This window comes from Anopheles merus, chromosome X, assembly GCF_017562075.2.
Source record: "Anopheles merus strain MAF chromosome X, AmerM5.1, whole genome shotgun sequence".
Lineage (NCBI taxonomy): Eukaryota > Metazoa > Arthropoda > Insecta > Diptera > Culicidae > Anopheles > Anopheles merus.
This window is the reverse complement of record NC_054081.1, coordinates 25633141-25639072: the sequence shown is the minus strand read 5'-3', so window position 1 is coordinate 25639072 and position 5932 is coordinate 25633141. Positions and strand designations below refer to the sequence as shown.

The window sequence follows — 5932 nt, the reverse complement described above, 5'->3', positions numbered from 1 at the left end:
CCCGAACTGCCATGTCGCCGGCTGTTACTGTTACAGATGTTAATTTTTCAATCATATTGTCGATTTGTTGATGATTCTTCTTCTGCGATTTGGCGTATCGTCCTACGCGGACATGCCGGCCTATACAGGCTTTCGAGACTTTATTCATTACCACGTAGCCGGATAGTCAATCCTTGCTACGGGGGGACGGTCCATTCTGGGCTTGAACCCATGACGGGCATGTTATTGAATCGTTCGAGTTGACGACTGAACCACGGGACCGCCCTAATTATAGATGATTATGAATATCATAGAGATAATTCAGTTAAATTTATTCTATTATCAATGCATTGCTTAAATTCGTTCCAATTGGCTTTGTTATAATCACACATGACTCTATCAGGTTTGATATGAGCTTTTTATTTTACTGCACTAAAAAAACTGGTAAATGATCTGATGAAAAGTTTATAGAAGTCTTTATTGTTGAAAGAGAGCTATTGTAATTGATGAGAGTGATGTCTAGTGTTGAAGGGTTTCGTTTTGAATCGGGAGTGTTGGAGTGTCTGGAAAGCAGATAGTAAATTGACCTTTTTGTAATCCTTCAAATAAGCATTTACCCGACGAATTTATAGGCGCGCTATTCCACATTTAATGGCGAACGTTGAGCTCACCACATATTATGAAATTATTCCTTATTTTGGTAACGACCATACCATGTTGAAAACACCGGTTCTCGTCTGATCACCGAAGTTAAGTAAAATCGGGCATGGCTAGTACTTAGATGGGTGACCACTTGGGAAAACCATGTGTCGTTGGCATCGATAATGTGATAAATTATGACTAAAAAGCTGGGTGTGATATACGGATTGCCGAAAGCCGAAGAGAATAGATAAAACCGTTGTGTCCTTTGCGCTAATCAATTTGCTACTGCTACTGTTGTAATTTGGTTACATAGTTCATTTGTTAGATCATTTCATCCTAATCCTAAGAGTTAATTCTCCATTTCCAATCCGTAACTGATCTAGTTCAATTGAAATATTTCACCATTTGAAACAATTCACGAAAACATGCAATTTCAATTAATCAAATCTTCTAAACTAACTACAATGCAATTCAATTCAATTTTCACAATTCCGGCCACCAAAGAAAGTATTTCTTTAAATTATCTGAGAAATTAAATTGTAAAGCAATAAGAAAAAGAAATTAATACTGCGTAAATTCTCCTGATAAGTAAATTTTGTGCATAAGTTGACCTGTCCCTGAGTGTATAGTTGCCGTGTGTATGTGCGGTGTGATTGTTTACATTTGTATCCTCGTGGTATTTCGCTTATCATTTCAATCGTTGCACGAATCGAGGTTAGGAAGTATTACAATTCTAGCTGTGGTGTATTCCTATTTTTGGTGCGCTACTAACCTGAGTTACGAGTGCCGATGACGTGTCGGGGCAGTATAAAAGGAGAGCTAAATCGTTTTGCACTTCATTCTTCAGTCAGTGGTCAAGGTGTAAGGTTGCTATTTAAAAATTCCTCAAAATCATCATGGGTCGTGGTAAGCACGTCGAAGACGGTGTCTCGCCGTTTACGAAAGGCTGGGTTCTGTGCCCGGAGACCACGGAAGGTTCGGAAGCTGCAGCCGCACCACGTAGAAGCGCGCATTCGGTTTGCCGAAGAACATCTAACTGCATCCATCACTTGGTGGATGAAAATATTTTTTTCGGATGGGTCCAGAATCAATCTGGATGGTTCGGACGGCATAAAACACGTCTGGCGCCTTCCCAATCAGGCGTATCATCCGAAAAAAACGATAAAAACCCTTAGTCACGGAGACGGTCACGTAATGGTGTGGGGTTGCTTCTCCTGGCACGGCCCGGGTCCTTTGGTCCGTATCATCGGGACACTGAACTCGGAAGGGTACAGAAAAATACTTAGTCGTAAGATGTTGTAAGAAACATTCGGCGACGAAGAGCATTACATCTTTCAGCATGATAACGACTCAAAGCACACATCACGAACAGTTAGATGTTATTTGGCAAACCAGGATGTGCAAGTTCTACCGTGGCCTGCGTTGAGTCCTGACCTCAATCCGATTGAAAATCTGTGGTCAATTCTTAAGGACTAGCTCAAGAACCAGCATGCATCCTCAGCTGATGAGCTATGGAAACGCTGCGAGGAATTGTGAAAACGCATTCCTCCAGAAACCTGCCAGAAGCTCATCCGAGATATGGCTACTCGCTGCCAAGCAGTGAAAGAAAATAATGGTCAACACATTGACCGTTAGAATGTGTTTTCACTCTGTGGAACACCGCAACACCACCTCCCAACCACCACTTAATCAGCTCTTTTCAGGGCTACCAAAAAAGTATGAAAAGAACTATGTCTTTCGGTCGGAAAAAAAGTTCCTAATTTTATGTCCACAGGTGTACCGTCCTTTCCTGAGTGTAGCTTTGTGATTCTTCCTATAAGCCATAAGGTAGGTGGCACATTATCTTCCTTAATTATTACCAGTTTAGCTTTTAGCTGTACCGGTTGAGCCATCGAATGTTTTGCGCGGGCCTGAAGCTGTTGTAAGTATTCCGGATACCAACGCGACCAAATGGATTGTAAATGTTTTTGCACTAATTCGAACTCCTTCGACCTTTTCGCTGGAACCTGGCTTCTATCAACTTTCGGTAATGACAACATCTTTTACCCAACTAAAAAATATCCTGGGGTTAGCGGTTCCGTATCTGAAGGATCACTCGATAGTGGAACTAAAGGTCGAGAACTCTTGCACAGTTCAACCACAGCTAACAATGTGACCATTACTTCCTGAGTAAGGCTCGTGCTACCTAGCGTTCGGATGATATGTTGTTTCGCTGACTGTACTGCCGCCTCCCACAAACCTCCGAAGTGGGATGCCCTAGGTGGAATGAATTTCCACTGGATTTCGTTGTTGCTGCACCAGTTAAACACCTCGCTATGCTCCTGTTCACTGCATTTGAACATTCATACAGGCGATGTAGCTCGTGTGCAGCTCCCTTGAATGTGGTAACGTTATCAGGATGCAAATGCGGAAAGCTGTTGTAGTGAGGTCACTCACTAATAAAGCACACAAAAATAGCGATGTATGCTTTCGTTGGACTTCGATTACGTACAGGTGATTTTAGATAGAAAGATCCACAGTAGTCGATGCCACTAACCGAAAACGGCCTTGATGGTGAAACCTTGAAACAGGAAGATCGGCTACGGCTTTTTTCACCAGCGTGAGTTTGGCCTTGAAGCATCTGTTGCACCGATGATAAACAGCCTTCGTAAGATAGCGTTCACCGATTATCCAAAACCGTTGACGAAGGATGGATAGTAAATGTTCTGGTCCGGAATGCAAGTACTTCTGATGGTATGCCTCTGCCAATAGCGTGGAAAGCTGATGCTTTGAGGAAAGTATGATTGGTTGAATCGGGTAAATTTGCATTGCTAAGTCGACCCCCAACACGCATGATTCCTGCTTGGTCGATAAATTGCGATAACCATTTTAGCTTCGAACTACGTGATAGCTCCTTATCATTTGCGATATGGTGTCGATCCTCTGCAAACGAATCCTATTGGGCTAAGTGACACAACCATAACTCGGATTGATCTAAATCTTCGCTTGTAAGTGGCGGAACTGAAGCAATGAGATCCTGAATTGTGCCATTCGTTGTAAGCCTTTCCGATGGTTTCTTTGTCCTCAAACATTGAATGAACCGTAAACAGTATGCAGCAGTTCGACGAAGTTTTAGGTAAGTATAAAACCGTGAAAATAATCTGCTTTTAAAATGGTTAACGGTGGCTACTGCAGCAACTGGTAATTTTACTACTCGTTCCTCTTCCGTTGATTCGCCTTCTTCTCTTGCAGGTTCTCTTTTTGGCCAGTCGTCTTCCATGCCACTAAGCCAACGTGGCCTATGCCACCACCGATGATCGTAATTTGTCCGGAAGAAGACCATGCGATACATCGTCTGTTGGATTGTCCACGCCAGGAACATGATACCAGCATTTAATCCCCGTTTCAGCTTGGATTTGCGCCACTCTGTTCGACACAAAGGGCTTCCAGCGTCATGGTGAGGATTGCAACCAGTATAACACGGTCATTGAATCTGTCCAACCGAATGCATCATATGTACCGGGGAGTGATTGGCTGATCTTTCGGAATAGTTGCGTTGCTAATTTCGCTGCACAGAGCTCAAGCCTAGCGATTGAGTTGGTGTTCGTCAACGACACAACCTTTGATTTAGCAGCCAAAAAGTTGCAGCAAGACCCCTGAATGAGCTTCTGCTCTGACGTAGCAACACGCACCATATGCATTTTGCGAAGCATCTGCGAAGACATGCAACTGCACGCGTGTAGCACCTCTAAGAGACATTAATCTAGGAATGCGTATTTCGAGCAGGAATGGCAGTTTAGAGTGAAACGCTGCCCATTCCTTTGGAGATGTGATGGAAGCTCGCAATCCCAGTCCCAAGGCTTCCCGTTTACCTTCGGGGACAACAATTGATGCATGAAAAGTTTGGCAATAATGATAATTGGGCTTAGCAAACCAAGCGGATCGAAGATTTTGACAATGTACGATCATTATCGATGACGATGACATTTCAGCCTCTTTGTTAAAACGGTTGCAGTAGGTGGCAGATCAATCCGAAAACTGAAACATATCTACTGCTGGTTCCCGAACAAGTCCCAGTGTTGACACAACTTGAGGATCATGCAACTCTTGTGTTGATAGAACTGCCAAATCATCTGATGGGGCGCCCTGGAGTGCTTCTGGTACGTTGGATGCCCATTTTTAACGCAAAGCCGAAATAAGCATTTGCGAAATTTGTGTACGTTTTTCGATTGCATCTGAGATTTCCTCTTTTCCCGATAATAGATCATCCACATAAAAGTCATGAAGTATTGCCGGTGGGTACTGAGTATGCCTACTAGCAATGAGAATGAAAAAGTGTGGACTTTCAGGCGAGGGGCATGTAGAAGCATGGGGAGACGGTTGGAAATACGCGGAATTACGCGGAGGCGCGAGCGTGTTTTGGTTTCTACACAGTTTTTGCACTCACACAATTATACATATGTAAATGTGTGCGTTAACTTTCAGCCTGCGCGCTCAGTTTGGTTTTCTCGCAGCGGCATGCGGCTATCGGTGTCTCGCTCGCACTTGTGCAGCGAGTGTTCCTCTGTGCGCTCCCTTTCTTGCCACCACACGAAATCGCCAGTTCAGCTCGAGCGTTCGCCGTGAAAGGCCGCGCGCGTGTTAGCCTAAGTCCCGGGCGATCGAAGATTCGCTAAGTGTTGAAGTGTTGTGCACATTGAAATGAAGCTGCGCTTTTCTTTCACCATTTATGTTAAATGTGTGATTTGCGCTGCTTTATTTCAATATTTGTTTACTGCATTGAACAGCAACAACGGTATTCATGCAGTTAAACGGCTATTTTAAATAAGACGATTTTTTAAATATAAATAATGTGTGTGATTTTGTGGCAAGATTGTGTGGAGCTATGTATTTAAATGTTTTTTTATTCGCAATAAAAGTGATAAAATATAAACCGAGTTTGATGTGTTCAAGTTTTGTTTTGATTCGGGTGCACCAAGTCCGTGTGAAGGAAAACGCACAGCGCGCTACGAAAGAAACGAGCGGGAGGGGGTGTCAGTCCAACGCAGCGCAATTCGCTGGAATAGGAGTTCAGCTCTGCGCAAGCCGAAAGAAACGGGAAGGAAGGGGTATGATGAAACAGCGCGAGCGAGCGTTCTTTACAGCGAGAGCCCCTCGTGTATTTTAAAGGCAAGCAAGAGAGCGCATTCTCTCCGTGGTAGCGCTCCATCCGCCATTTTTAATTTCGAGCCCAAAACAACGGACTTCGGATCCGATCTTGGGCCGGGCCCCCACCGCGTGTTTCTACCTACCAACTAAAAAATATCCTGGGGTTAGCGGTTCCGTATCTGAA

At 43.9% G+C, this 5932-nt stretch overlaps 1 non-coding gene across 1 annotated transcript; it reads left to right on the top strand.

The window, feature by feature from the left end:
* The first annotated feature begins 678 nt into the window (after positions 1-678).
* LOC121599777 lies at positions 679-797 on the top strand. The gene has a single exon (XR_006005735.1). It is a non-coding gene; the product is annotated as a 5S ribosomal RNA (ribosomal RNA).
* Positions 798-5932: the final 5135 nt, after the last annotated feature.